Source organism: Leptonychotes weddellii, chromosome 2 (genome assembly GCF_054177405.1).
Source record: "Leptonychotes weddellii isolate Sample4059 chromosome 2, ASM5417740v2, whole genome shotgun sequence".
Lineage (NCBI taxonomy): Eukaryota > Metazoa > Chordata > Mammalia > Carnivora > Phocidae > Leptonychotes > Leptonychotes weddellii.
The window spans coordinates 42444814-42460334 of record NC_138370.1 but is presented as its reverse complement, the minus strand read 5'-3'; the positions used below and the strand labels follow the sequence as shown (position 1 = coordinate 42460334).

The 15521-nt window shown below is 38.7% G+C and overlaps 1 long non-coding RNA gene across 5 annotated transcripts in view; it reads right to left on the bottom strand.

Annotated features, from left to right (window-relative positions):
• LOC145719183 (uncharacterized) overlaps positions 1-14566 on the bottom strand; it is a 29741-nt gene extending 15175 nt beyond the window's left edge. The window contains exons 1-5 of one of the 5 annotated variants that reach the window (XR_014142230.1): positions 6454-14566; positions 3653-3735; positions 1974-2069; positions 1039-1133; positions 694-798 (exon numbers count right to left, since the gene is read on the bottom strand). This is a non-coding gene — a long non-coding RNA (uncharacterized LOC145719183). The remainder of the gene's footprint in view (positions 1-693; positions 799-1038; positions 1134-1973; positions 2070-3652; positions 3736-6453) is intronic. The other 4 variants (XR_014142233.1, XR_014142235.1, XR_014142224.1 and 1 more) reach the window with 4 other exon arrangements.
• Positions 14567-15521: the final 955 nt, after the last annotated feature.

Here is a 15521-nt window from a genome sequence, read left to right as displayed (position 1 = left end):
AGCTATGATTTGGAGTCCTAAAAAGAGAAAAGGTAATCCCTGGGAACTATGGGCATCACTGTTTCAGTCCCATTTTCACAGACTGGTCTTTAGAGTTGAAAAGGGGGTTGTGTGCACTCCTGCACACAACCTGTCTGCACTCAAGCTGGTAACCAGAGGCTGTAAAGTGGTTGGCAGAGGGAAGAACAGAGCGGACTACATTTAAGAGCTGGCTGAGGGGCCACGAAGAGGTGTATATACACCATAGGAAAGAACAAAAGTTTCCCTGCTAGGGTCCAGAAGAGAGCATACGTTCTTTTCATATTCCAAACAGAAATGAATTTTAAATCCTATGACAATTTTAATGAAATCTGTCAAGAGATATGTGGGGGGAAAACTCCCACGTTCTTAGTGACTGAATTATTCCATCCAGTGGCTACAATTAAATATATTTCCCCCCCCAAGCAATGAATACTAGGTCAGGGTGACGTGAGAAGACATGCATTTATGACAAGATGTGTGTGTCAATGTGCCAGAGACTCTGGAAGAACCACTCATCTGGGCATGAGGGTTCTCACTGCAATGGGGCCGTGGTGGGTGGGACCTTCTACTGTGTGCTGCGTTGGTACATGTTTAGGCATGGATTACAGCTACCCAGTAGCCCCTAGTATTTCTCAAACATTGAGTGTGTGTGTGGTGGATGGTGTAACTTGCTTGTTTGGATCAGATCCTCCTCTCTTCTTCTACCTTCTCTGCTTCTCTGCCTCCCTCTGAACTTCTTCCCTCCTCCTCCTCCCCATTGCGTACTTGCCAAGTATCCTGTTGTATGACAATAAATCCATGTGGGTGAATAACAGTTTCTCACAAATTTAACAGGACAACTGAATCTTACCACATTCCTTTCAAATTACATGAAAATCTAACTACACGCATGAGCAGAGTGGAGGGACACTGGATTGTCTCCTCTCTCCCACCCCGTACAAAACGCACCCACAGAATTGACTTGTCATACTGTCCCACCCGCTCTGTAACCAAGAACCTCTGCTCTCAGCTGCTCACCTGCTCTGAGTAGTCATTTCCGTCAACATCATCACTGTTGGAATGGCCTCCTGGACTCTGTACATCTATCCCATGACTCTCCAGGATTGCTGCTTCTTCGAAAAAAGCAAATAGATCCCTAAATTATCTGTTACATTATTGTAATCGCTTGAACACGGAATTAATTTTTGTGCTAAGGAAACTAGGGTGTAATTAAACCAGAACCTAGATTCCTGTATGTTTTCTTTTAAATTGTAGACGGACAAAATTAAACTGCACACAGGCCAGGGGAGGAACACATCTGTCATTCTGGAGCCCCTGCTGCTATGCGAGCCACGTGTGAGTGGTTGACTGTTGGGTGCTTCATAAATACTTACCAACTAATTAAACAGCCCTCCTGTCTCAGGGTTCTATAAAGTGTTTGAGAATTGTATTGATGGAGAGGTAGGGAGTTAAGTTTAGAAATGAAATACAATTTTAGAAGCTCAAAACCAATCTCCCACTCCAATTTCATCAGTTCATATTTCTTAAATGCTCTTTTTAAAAATCTGTGTTTTGCTGTGTTCCCTATTAAGACTCTTTCATTCCAATTCTATTAAGCACATGTTTCTTAATATCTAAGTCACGGTCCAGTAATAACAAAGAAGCTCAGGGTCTCATTCCCTCGCTCAAGACCTTAGCAAGTAGCTTTAATATGCAGCACAGGAATCATGCAGTCAGGGGCCATATCTAATTCTAGACTCTAGAATATTAAGAACAATGCCATTATTAATATAATACAAATAATGCTAATAATACTAACTCTTAAAAACACAAAGAAAAACATAAGGACAATTCTTGTTAGGCTTAAAAGTTAGCATCATTAAAACCTGCACTTCTAAACTGAAGGTGCTCTCAAAGTAAATACAACGTCCATGACTGCTTCAAAAGGGAAAGCAGCCTCTCTGATACATTACCAATATTGGCTCTCCTCTTGATCTCCTTCCGTCTGTTAGCAAACCAATTATATACTTTCAGGGAGGTAACTCGTTCCAGATCAGACAGTTTTTTGCCTGTGAATACATGCAATAAAATTCAGATAGTCTGTAGCTGAGACTAGTTTTAAGGAATAATGCTTTCTTTTTGAAAAGTTCTTTTGATTGCATTTATTGCCAGAATAACAGATACAGGTTTTGTTGTTTTTTAGTATTCTGTATACACTTAAACTATTATTAAATGAATGAAAACTAATACAAAAATAGCAACCAAGAACATAAAATATTTCAGAAAGCCACATAACACTAAAGAATTCCAATACTAAATACAAAATTAATGAATTCCACAAAGTCAGGCTGCCAGGGTTCAAAAGTCATAGGATAGTCCATGGAGGCTTCATTTAATTAGCATCATTGTAGATGAGTATGTCAGTCTTCATCAAGTTTTCAGGTAGCTCGAGTTTACTTACATCTTTAAGGTCGTATATAAATTGTTTCCTGCTATCTTCAGACAGCAGGGAACAATTATTACCCATGTTTTCTTGAAGACTAGAGGTCACTCTGACCATCCATTATTGGAACTATGCTAGAACGCATAGCCCAATTCAGGTTGCATTTTAGATTTATTAGCTTCTTTGCTGTCAAATGTGACTTCTTACAGATTAGCACCATGCTGGCCAACAAGGGCCCATATGCACCTTTCCCTCCTCCACTGGTCTTTTCTGTTTTAGCTTTTAATCCACAGTGGGTGGAGAAGGCAGAAAACAGGTTAAAGCACTGATGATACAGGGTGAAGTGTTTTCCAGGAAGCTTCTGAGCTCCTGCTCTCCTCATGGGTGGGACTTTGGCTGGTGTGAAGTAAGGGTATAGGTGGGGTCACTGGAGGTGTGTCTGTAGGGTCTAGACTGCTAGAAGTCTGGCTTCTGGGTAAGGGAGAATAAATAACATTTTAATTATGATAAAACATTGATACTTTTGTACAGATAGCCTTTAAGCCAATCAAATTAACCAGCCAAATGAAGATCAACTGATCATCTTAACTGAGAATGATTTCTGGTAACAAAAACTGTGAAATGTGGAATAATATTTTAACACATGGAAGAAAAGTCATATGTGTGTTTAAGTGGCTCGGCTGACTTGCATGAGAACAATACAACTTCAGAATGGAAGCACCCTTAATTTTTCCTAGCTATATGCAGAAGTCACAACGTGGGAAGGAGAAAGAAGCCAACTCCAATAAGAATTCTTTCTTCAAAAAGGAATACAGAGTTATAAAACACTTGTTAAAAAAAATCTAAATCTTTTCATTTACAAGCCTTACTTAAATATTCCAAACTTTAAAATTATTTTGGAATTGACACAGTTATGCTATATTTATGGAGAAAGAAATCTATACAGTCTATATAATTTCGAGGTCTCTCATATCTTAAGCAGGGACACTCCCTGGAAACTTTCCATGTGCACATCTGATCTGGAGTACTGGAACTGCAATCCCTAAGAAGTACTGCTTGAACAGGACAGGGCAGTGACTAGACAGGAAGGTGGTGAGGACAGAGCGAATGGCACCCAGGTGGAATGAGTAAAAGAAGATTCCTTGTCCCAAATGATGATCTGAAGCCGAGAGCTCCACCATGGAGGAAAGTGGCAGCTTGCTGCCTTACCTGGCTTCTGTATAACTGCATTGCAAGCATTGGCAATTTCTTCTCTCTTAGCTTCATCTGGGTATTGATTCTCATTGAAGTAACTGCAGGGGCAACCAATTAAGACACAAAGTTTGTACTTTAAAAAATGTGCTCTCATTAAAAGACTAACCCACTGAAAAATACGTTCTTTATGATGTAACATTATGTGTCTAGTCCAGGGTGTCCAATGGAATTCTCTGTGAGGATGGAAATGGTCTGGCCTTTACTATCCGAAAGGGGAGCCACTACTCACATGTGGCTGCTGAGCAGCTGAAAGGAGGCTGATGTGACTGAGGAAGTGAATTTTTGATTTAATTTTAGCAAATTTAAATTTAAATCGCTAAATGTGACTAGTGGCTACTATATTAGTGCAGGCCTAGTTACTGCTTTGCTTCACCAAAAGCTGTCCTTGATATAAAAGTTGTTTGTGATACACATGCGGGTGGTTGAAATCATGGAGTTCTGTTACTGAGGCACTGGTAACAGCAGGACTTTTGTGTGTGTGTCATATTTTGTAGTGGCAAAAATTTTAAATGACCAAATTGTGCATCAATGGGAGAATGGCAGAACAAATTATGGGACATCTACATTTATACACAGCTATTTAAAAATGACTAGGAGGGGCACCTGGGTGGCTCAGTCGTTAAGCATCTGCCTTCGGCTCAGGTCATGATTTTAGGGTCCTGGGATCGAGCCCCTCATCGGGCTCCCTGCTCGGCGGGAAGCCTGCTTCTCCCTCTCCCACTCCCCCTGCTTGTGTTCCCTCTCTCATTGTGTCTCTCTCTAATAAATAAATAAAATCTTTAAAAATAAATAAAGAAAAAATAAAATAAAAATGACCAGGAAAAAAGAAGCTAGAGCTCTCTCCATTGACCTGGAGGGATGTTTACAACATTCCTAAGTAAGAAAAACAATCTGCAGAATGATGTGCATGGAAAATACCATTATGAAATCTGAAAAATTCCTATGTGTACATAAATTTGCATGGATAAAAGCTGGAAGAGTACACATCAGGCTGTAAAAATCAATTACTTTGATGTGGGGAAAGGGGATTAGTGGGAGGAGATGTAAATGTTTTTGCTTTTTTCCATATGTTAAAAAAAAAAAGCACATATTCTATACAATAGACTTACAAGAAATTAGGTTTACAGAACTCCTCCTTAGCATTACCAGACCTGTGAGACTCTATGTGGGAAGAGAATGTTTATTAGGGCTACTTTTTCTGTCAACTATGATTTTAAGACAAGAAAAAGGATCTTCATGTTATGATCAGGAAATGATCCCTTGTCAGGTTCTATACCCTCTCAGCTTCCGTTCCCTTAAAATGCAGCTTTTCCTTTCCCTCACCCTCTGGTCTGCGATGGTAGAAATGCCATTCTATCAGGAATAAACAACTAGAGGCTGCAAACCCTTCTTGTGAAACCCCAAACCCCCACTCCTGATGCCACCACCCCCGCCCCCACTGACCCACCGCCACCATCTCCATGGAGCACATCCTTTGACACCGCAGCTGCCATCCCTGGAAAGCCTTTCCTTTGCTAAAACATTAAGTCCTAGAACTACATCATACCAGGCTTGTCAACTACCATCCTCCACAGTGGTCTCCTGCTTGATTCCACGATTTAAGCAGCTCTTCCTATATGATTTTCTGTCATCATTTTTAGGGCTCTGGTGTCACATTGAGGATCTTTCCAACGGACTGTCCCCATAACTGCTCCACTTCCACATTCCTACTGACCTTTACTCCACCTGTGCTATTTACTTGGGCAATTAGTTTCACGAGCCTGAAGCACTGGCATCAAGTGGAGGCTTGTTAGAAAGGTAGAATCCCAGACCCCACCTCAGACTGAATCAGATTCTGAACTTTACAAGATTTCCAGGTGATCTGAATGCACATTAATGTTGGAGAAGCACTGGATTAGCTCATTTAAAGTTCAACAAAGACAACAAAAGTAGATATTAAGTACCTAACACTGTAGGCTTGCACTGTGGGTAAAGAGAATTAGATAGCTTCTGACATCAAGGAGTTTACAATCTACTGGAGACAGACATATAAATCAATATGCTTGTGGTAAAATTCCGTAAGATGTCTGAAGAGAGTACTGCTGGAGCACAGATGAAAGTGTGCTCAGCGTTGTTTGCAGGGACCCAGAAGGAAGTGGCAGAGGAAGTGCCATCTTGAGTTAGGTCTTGAAGATGGGCAGGAGTTTGCAAGGCGAAGAAGAGGAGGAAGAGCATTTCACGCAAGCGGAACAGCATGTGCAAAAGCCAAAGGTAGATAAAAGCCCTGAGGATTCTGGCCACAGAGAAGAATCCAGAGTGGTTAGAATATGGGGTTCACAGGAAGAAATGAGGAGATATTAGCCTGGAAAAGCAGGATGAGGCCAGCTTGTGAAGAGCCTTGTCTGTTCTTGTCAGTAGTAAAGACGTCATCTTGAAACAGAGGTTTTCAAGCCACATAGAGATAGATACACACCCATCTGTGTTTTAGAAAGATCACACATCTTCAGGACTCAACCTTCTGAATTCTACCTCCATGATTTTAATTCTGACATCCCCCCAATCAACTTTCTCCTTACTCCTCCTCTTCAGAATAATTTTTCCTTCACCTTCTTTATAATCTCGAATCCCTTTAAAACGCTCCCCCCAACAACTTAAACATCTGTTTATCTATTCTTCCCGGCCTCACCTTTCATTTCTTAGCCTGAACTTCATGGCGAGCCAGATCAACAATATCCCTTAGGAGAAACTTATTTTGCTTCTCTGTCCTTCCACCATACCTGTCCAGCCAATCTCCTACCCTGCAGAAAGCACCTTCCACATGTTCTCTTCCATCCTTCTCTCCAAGTGTTCCTGGACAAAGTCATAAAATAGGGCCAATTGGTTTCTTTATAAATCTGTGGGTTTCAACCTTAATTGGGCCCCTCATTTTGGATGGGAACTCTTTCTGTCCTTTCTAACTTTTTAATACTCCATCTTTAATGCCCCACTTACCTGAAGCCTTTTCACTTTTAGGTCCCAAGCCTTCAAACGCACCAGTCATTCTTTTTACAAATGACCTTGCCTCCTCTTTTACCAAGAGGGAGGTTATTTAACGTAAGTTTGTGTGATGTTTTTAGCTTCTCAGCCTCTCAACTTGAGTCACTGCTCATTCATTTCTTCATTTCCTGGTGGAGGAAGATGCACTCTCCTCTTTAAGGTCTACTTCTCCACTTGTATCTCTGATCTCATCCTCCCTCCTTTCTCAGCTCTCTCCTATCTTTCTTGCATACCCCATCTTTTCCCTGTACCTATATAATTACGCTATTTCACCGATTTTGTGATGTACATTTCTTTATTATTATAATCCCTAAAATCAAGATGTATCTTATAATTGGTGGTCTCTGAAAATTAACTGGCAGTGGTTTTTTTTGTCCCCCGTCACTAGTACATAAAATCAAGGTGTGCTTATAATCAAGGCCTTTTCAGATCTGATGGAACATGGGTGTTGTTAAGACCTACAGGTCCTATTTCAGCAGCAGCTCTAGGACCACTATACCTCATTATAGCAATTGTTCTTCCAACTTACTGCAAAGCCAGTGACTGACCCCCCATCCACCCCCTCTAATGTCTGCTTAATATTCCTAGTGCACATCTCTAGTCATGGGCACTATTCTGTTAAAATTTTTTAAAAGTATATTATAGAGGTGTTCAGAGTTCTCCCCTAAAGTACCTTTGCTTCTTTATCTGCTGTTACTATCATATATGCATGCTACAGTCTAGGAAAATGGAATAACCTTGTAAACTCCTGGTATCTCTGTGCCTTTCTCTTGCCAGTATATCTGCTTTTTGCCTCCCCCCAACCTAAATCTTGTCTTTCAGGATATATGTTGAGTTATCAGCTCTTGGCCAGTCAAAGGTAAATATCACCCCATGAATCCCATAGCACTCCATCTGTTCCTCCCTCACATTTTTTTCATCTTGAATTATAGTTATCACTGTATACATCTCTCCTCCACTATGCCAAAAGCCACTTGAGGTACAAGTCTGATTCATTCTTATATGCACTCCCTGCTGATGGCAGTGCTGACAAGTCAATAATGATGAACAAAATCCCCACCAACCCAGTGTAGGGGTCCCCACCAACCCAGTGTAGGGGTATTTGCAATACCACTGCAAATGAACTGCTGCAAGTCGGGGATATATAGAAGGTCTCAAAAGATACATACTAAAGAAATGATTATCTCTTGAGAGCAAGAATACTGGGGCTGGATGGAAGACAGGAAAGTATTGGTGGTAATTAAGATTGGTTTTCACATTCTGTTTTATATACTTCTCTGTTCAGTTTTTGAAATGAACATATGCTATTTTTTATAAATTTTTAACAAAAGAACTTTGGGAAAACACTGAAAAAATTAAACACCAGTTTAATGATTAATACTCCATAAACAATTTATGTTGGTAAAGTGTATTTGGATCTGCTAGAAAATATTAGGATTGTGACTGTTATTCTAATGATTAGTAGGATAAAGCCACAGTATTTTTGGAAGCTAAGTTAGAATTTGCAGTTATTCATGGTATATATGACTTAATGAGTTAAAAAGTCTTAAAAGATCAATTTTACTGTGTATTTTTAGGATCTAATTATATAAAATAAAGATGATCAGAGTAAAAATAAATCAGTATCTTCTTCCAAATCAAAGAATCTAAGAATTCACTATAGTTTTATATTTCTAAGCCTTACAATTAGTCCTTTCTTCTCTGTTAAGGTCCTATTATTTTTATAATTAAGAAATGTAGGCCTATTCAAAATGTAAATTTTCAGCAAAATGTACTACTACAGCTGGAGCTGTGTACGCCCAGCTGAGTACCACTTTCATCTTTTTGTCTTTCCGTAGTGATTCAATGTTTGAAAAATATGAATTCAAGAGAGACAGTATAATCTAAACTGATAAAATAATATAAAGATGCCCCATGGTAAATATATAAGCTTAAGATGTAATAAAAATATTCACTGCAAAGCTCTTAAAGCCTCCCCCTGCCCCAAGTGGGAACAGACACACAATACCAACATAAAGTGGAAGAGTTTTTAGGAAAGACAAAGGTAGGCCAGGAAATATAATATTCAACAAAAATGTATTACATGAGTGTGAATAAGGCACTGTACTTGAGGAGTGGATATAAGTTCAAATATAAGCCCTGATCTTAAGAACATGGGGTTCAGCTGATGAGGAATATATAAAATAAACAGTAGAAGAAGTCAAAACAATAGTCAAAACAGTTAACATAACAGACAAACCAGAATATACCTAGCTGCTAATTAAGGATATAAATGATGAGCTAAATAAATTCAGAGAGATATTTCCACAGATGGGGCTGATCTGGGAAAGCTCACTGAACTGGGCAGTCTTCTGAGGGATGCACAGACTTCAGGTATCGGACAGGAAAGGGCAAAGTTAACAGTAAAGACAAAGATACAAAGGCATAAAAACCTAAGATGTGCTTGAAAAACAAGGCAACTAGTAATGCAATCTGATTAGACTTTAGGGGTTATATATAGGGTGATCTTGGTTTGCCTGAGAGAGTGCTGTTATCTTGGGTTATTAACAAATTCACTTCCCCAAAGTATCCCACTTTAGATAATAAACTATATGGTCCCCCTGCAACCACATCACATTACTGACTTATCTGAATTTAGTGTCAAAATCCCATAAGTCCTTTTCATATGTGCTCTGTGAAAGAGAGCATGTTAATTGCTCAGAAAAAAAGGGAAGCATCAAAGAAGATGGTTGACTACAGTTTCTATCTAGTTACTCACAAGAGGAGCTATCTAAGCCCAAAGAATCTGATTGGCATATAACAGACATTCAAAAAGCAACTGTTTGATCAATAAATGGTTGAATAAATACATACATACATACATGAGGGAATAAACGAATGGAAGAAGGAAACAGGTGAAAACATAGAAAACAGTGTTTGCAGTTAAGGCTTTTAGTGAAACCATGAATATCTTTCAGGAGAAAGCCAGTTGAGATCTCACCATATTGTACACTATCTTCTCTAGGTATACTCGGAGGTTTTAGACTAAGAGGTGAATAAAATTACATTAGTGTAGTTGTTTCTTTCTGAGCTATATATAACCAATAGACTATCAATGAAGTTGGGAAACAAGGTCTACTGACTTTGATTTTGGAAATAATCATTTAGCCAATGAAAAAATGTTAAGTCCTAATTTATACCAGGCAATTGGCTAAATGGTGGCAAAGATGAATCAGACAAAGCTTCCCAGTGTAGTCACTGGGGGATGTACGTATGTAATGAAACATATTATAAAATATCACAGAATGGACTATATTAGTGGTATGAATATAGTATATGGGAGCAGAGAGGAACCAACATTTGTGCAGGGTCTTGAAGAGAGAGCAGAGAGGGTGGGTAGAGTGAATTAATACAAGGCAGAGGAAGCAACATATACAAAGAAAGGGAGTTATGAAAGAGCTTAGAATGTTCTTGAGAATGGGAAGGAGTTCAGTGTGTCAGTGTGGCTGGAATATGTTGTACATAAGATGGGGCAGATGGGGACCAAACTGAAAAAACAAACAAAAAACAAAAACAGAACACAGGGTCCAGATTTTAAAGGGTATGACAGCATTTGCAGTTAACTTTTTTAGGCAACTGGGAATGAAGGTCTTTAAGTAGGGGTATTATAGGATCAGACTTATCTTTGTAGGGCAATATCTCTGGTGATACTAGAGGCAGAAGCCAGTTAGGCAGTGTGGCAAGAGCTGAGGAGAGGGTCTGCAGTAGGCTGAGGTGCAGAAACAGAGAGGAAAGGTGAGATTCAAGAGACATTTCAGAATGGTAACAATTCAAGACAGCCTCACCTCCTAGGTTTAGGCACCTCTCTATCCCCATACCAAAAAAAAAAAAAAAAAAAAGTCTTAGGAATAGTACACACTATTTATTATTCACCTTCAAGCATTTTAACCTTTAGATTATGTCAAAGAAATAGATTTTTCTATTGTTACCAGGTGGACAAATTGTAGGAGAACTTGGCTCTAAGACTCTAAAAGAGATTTGTTTCTAAACTGGAACTCGAGTTCAAAACATACTTTTGTTCCATATAAGAATATTTTATAGCCCTAGACATTTTCCAAGACAAAAAAGGGAAAGAAATGTAAACAGAAATCTACAGGTAGTAATAAAAAAGTAATAAAATCAATCCTAAGGGCACTACACTATTATAGACAAAGGACATTGTCAGCTGAGTAATCAGTGAATATCTTCACAGAGAGAAATCAAATGATCGTTTTGCCAGACAATGACAGCAAAGAATTAAAATGAAAAGTGGCAAAATAATTTACATGAGATGAGAAACCATAAGCTAGTAACAAATGGAAATGTCCTTGAAGCACTTTCATTTCAATAACACTGAAGTCTATAAAAATTGCAGCCAGAAAATTCCTCCTTTTGTGTCTTGGTGAGCATATAGAAAAGATGGGGACTAACTCTTGAAGCAAGGGATAATGGCATGTAAATGAACTTTTTTTTTTTCTTCTGTGCCTTTATGTGCACATCTCCTGAAGAGATATTTAAGCCTCACCATTTTAGTAATTCAAAATAAGTTTTCAGGACTGTCAGACATTGCCCACTATCTATAATCTAGTGTGCATTTCTTCATCACTAAGTAAAATTACTGGGCAGTAGGCAGGAAAGAGAATAATATGAAACTGGAGCACTTTGGAACCTAACTGTCCTGTCTCCTACTTGAGATCATCTATGTGTTAAATGATCTTCAGCAACAAAAAAATTTTAAATTTTCTTATTTTTGTTTTTAACCAACAGAGTGAAAGCTGAGATGAAAGAAATGGGAAAACCTCCAAGTGTGGCAACTGTCTTTTGTTAACCCACAAAGGCCTAAGAAATAAGGAACCCCCTTAGTTCACATTCACATACAAACCAGGATAGTGATATTCTGTATTTTATCCAAAGACGTCAAAGTCCTTCTGACACTAATCAGACCTTAAAGTACCCCAGAGAAACAATCAGGGACCAGAGAAAAAAAGAGGAGTAGAGCCAGAAATTAGCTATGCATATGATTCTTCACTATTTAATGTAGACTTTAGGACAATGAGGGACCCTGAAAGATTATTCACTGATCAACATTCTCATATGAGAAATGGAGACAGTGACAAGCTTATAGATAACAAGGTTCCCCAAAGTTACAGAACTGGCCAGGATCAGAGCCAAGCTTTTGGACTTCTGAGCTGATGCTCTTTCTACTACTGCTTGCTAAGGAAATTGCTGGGTGTAGTGAGTTGAATAGTGTCACCCAAAAATTCATGTTGGCCCAGAACCTCAGAAAGTGATCTTATTTGGAAATAGGGTCTTTGCAGATGTAATTATAATAAGGATCGAGATGAGGTCATACTGGGCCCTAAAACCAATGCGAGTGTCCTTGTAAGAGAAAGAGAACACAGACACAGAGAAGACGAGTGTGGAAATGGAAGCAGATGTTGGGATGATGCATCTGCAAGTCAAGGAATACCAAGGATTGCCAGCAACTGCCAGGAGGTAGGAGAAAGGCATGGAAGTGTTTCCCTATGAGCCTCTAGGAGAAACCAACTCTGCTGGCACCTTGATTTCAGATTCTGGCCTCCAGAACTGTGAGAGAGTATATACTTCTGTTGGTTTAAGCCACCCAGTTTGTAGAAATTTTTTATGTAAGCCCTAGGAGACTAATACCGTGGGAAAATATAGTCAGTACAAAAAGAATAGGATGGTCTTAAGGGCTAATGTGACTCAACTATCATAGTTTGATGGACTGTATTTCACTACAGAAATAAATACACCTGGCAAGTAGACTGGAACAGCAGCTGTTTTTTTTTTTGGTAAGTCGTCTGTTAGCTGAACAAAGGTTCTCTTCTCTAGAAAGTCTGGTCAAATACTGAAAAATTCGAACTTCAATTCTTTTTCCTCTGTAATCCAAGTTAGACTGCTACCCTTCTGATGCTTAACACTGACAGTTTTCATTTTTTTTTTTAGTGTAATGAATTTTAATTGGTACAATCCCCTATTATAGAGGCATACAGCGTGTCACAAGCTTGCAGCCAGAAGAAGAAAGGATGGAATGAAAAAAGCCAAAAAGCAACATATTCCTCGACTCTGGGCTGGAGGCGGGATAGTGTGACCTCTTTGGTCGAAAGACTTCTCATCCCTGTTTCACCAGGTCATTCCTTCCTTTGGTATGAATCATCGCTGAGAATCTTGAACATGACACTCAAAACTCTCTAGGGACGCTTGGCTGGCTCAGTCGGTAGAGCACGTGACTCTTGATCTTGGGGTCCTGAGTTCAAGCCCCACACTGGGCAGAGAGCTTCCTTGATCCCCGTGTTGGACCCTATTGGGCCCCTTGCCCCGGGCAGACTCTGCAGGCCACACTCCAAGTTTCCACTTAGTTGACTTCCCAACGTAGCGCCAGGCAGGACTGCTCTCCTTCCTCGTTTCATCCACACCAAGCTTCACACACACTCTCCCAGCGTTCATCCTGCAATCCAGTGGGCTTCAGCTGGAGGCATATATTGTAATCACCTGGGGCGTGGGCCACGGTCTCATCTGCACAGGGGCTGATTTCATTGATCTCGGGTGTAACCTGGGCACCAGGGTATCTGTAAGCTCCTCAGGAGCTCTAATGCTCAGCAAAGGCTGGGAACTCCTGGTTTCCTACCTGCCGGAGAGAACTCCGACGGTTTTCATAATAAGTGGAACAGTTTTCATTATAAGCTCCCATTTCAAAGCTTTATTGAAAGTTTTTAGACTGGCCACTTCTTGATAACAAACAAGGCTAAGAGACTGCCATATTCACCTATATCTTCAACAATTAGTGCAGTGTTGATTTTTTAAAATCTTGGGACACTAAGTACAGATAATTACTTCTGTACTACAACCAAGATTATTGATAATTTAAAAGTCTGCTAAGAGATGTGTAATAAAACAAGTATTTTTAGTAAAATGTTAATGATAGAATCTAGGTGGTAACTATAAAATTCTTTCAACTCTGCTGTATGTTTGAAATTTTTCACAATAAAATATTAGGAAAACTGTAAGTGATAACATTAATAATAAAATGATAAAATGCTAGCAGCAACTCATTAAATCAGAAACAAGACAAGAGAGCCCATAGCCTCAATACAATTTTTTCTCTGGCTACAATTTAATGTTTTCCTGAAAGTACTAGTCAGTACAATAAGACATGAAACAAAATTAAGAAACATATTGGGAAGAAGGGCCACAAAATTATCGTTGGCATATTATACTATATCAAGAAAGCCAAGGGAAAAATTGAAAATGCCTCAGAAATAATTAGATGGTTGGGTACTAAGTAGAAAAAATATCAAAACTTTCCCATGTATCAGAAATAACCAGTTTGATGTGATCTAACAGAAAAAAGGCATCTATTTAAGAAAGCAAGAAAAATGATAAAAATAAAAATAGCTGATGAGAAAAATATAAAAACTGCATAAAAAACTAAAAAATTGTACTCACTTTGCTGAGGTATTAAAAAGACATAAGAAATGGAGAGGCATATAACACATTGCTAGATAAGAATGAATAATATGACACTGTCATTTCTTCTGAAATGAATCTTTAAGTTTAATGCACTTAAAACACACACACATTTTTTTCCTCTCTCCTTTTTCTCAGTGGGAGTGGTATGAGTCAACAATATGATTTTAATGGTCACCGGGAAAAAAAGATGTAAATGGCTAAGAACATTTTGATAACAAATAGTAATGATGGGCCCTATCTTGTCAAATATTGTGAAATTATAAAGTTCTAATAATCAAAACTGGTTCAAGAATTGATGATGAGATCAATAGAACCAACAAATATAATAACTTTATATGCAAGAAAGAAAGAATCTTAAAGGAGAAAGGGAAAATTGACTATTTGGAAAATAAGGCCAAATTAGATCCTCAACTTATATAGACCCCAATATATTAGGGTGAAATGTAAAAGTGAAATCATTAAAAAAAAAAAAAAAACTGGAAGAAAACACCCAAACGAGGAAGCATAAATGATGGAAGGTAGTTGCACAAGAATAAAGCAATGGATTTAACTGTATTTAAATGAAAAATAAAATAAATTACAAATAAATGTAAATATATAGCATAAAGCATGAATGATCTCATTCTATAAAGAGTTAATATACAAGTCAATAAGAAAACATGAATACACAACAGAAAAATGGTGAAAAGAAAAAATAAACACCAAATATGAATGATTAATAAACATGTAAAAATGTTTAGCCTCACTAATAATCAGAGAAGTTTAAATGTAGACAAAAATAAAACATTGCTTTTCACCTATTAATAGGCAAAACAAAGTTGATTTTCACTCCCCAAAAAGATTACAATATGCATGGAAGACAGGTGCTGGTGACAGGAGCAGTATGTGCTCAAGGCCACTGTTAGTGATGTGGATAAATTCAGCTTTTGGAGGGAGGTCGTGGTAATATGGTATCTTAAGAAAAAAGGTAAGTATAAAGGTGGTCATGTCAATACTATTTAAGAGGGCAGAACTGAGAAGATTTAAATGTCTAACCAAGTAATAATAGTTAAATAAGCTATTTGAAGAAGAAAGGAGCAATTTAAAAAAATCACATTTTCATCTTCAAAGATTTTATCTATTTGCCAGAGAGAGAGAGAGCGAAAGAGTGTGAGAGTACAAGCAGGGGGAGTGGCAGGCAGAGGGAGAAGCAGGTTCCCCGTCAAGCAGGTAGCCCGACATGGGGACCCTGAGATCATGACCTGAGCCGAAGGCAGCCGCCCAACCGACCGAGCGACCCAGGTGTCCCCAAAAAATCACA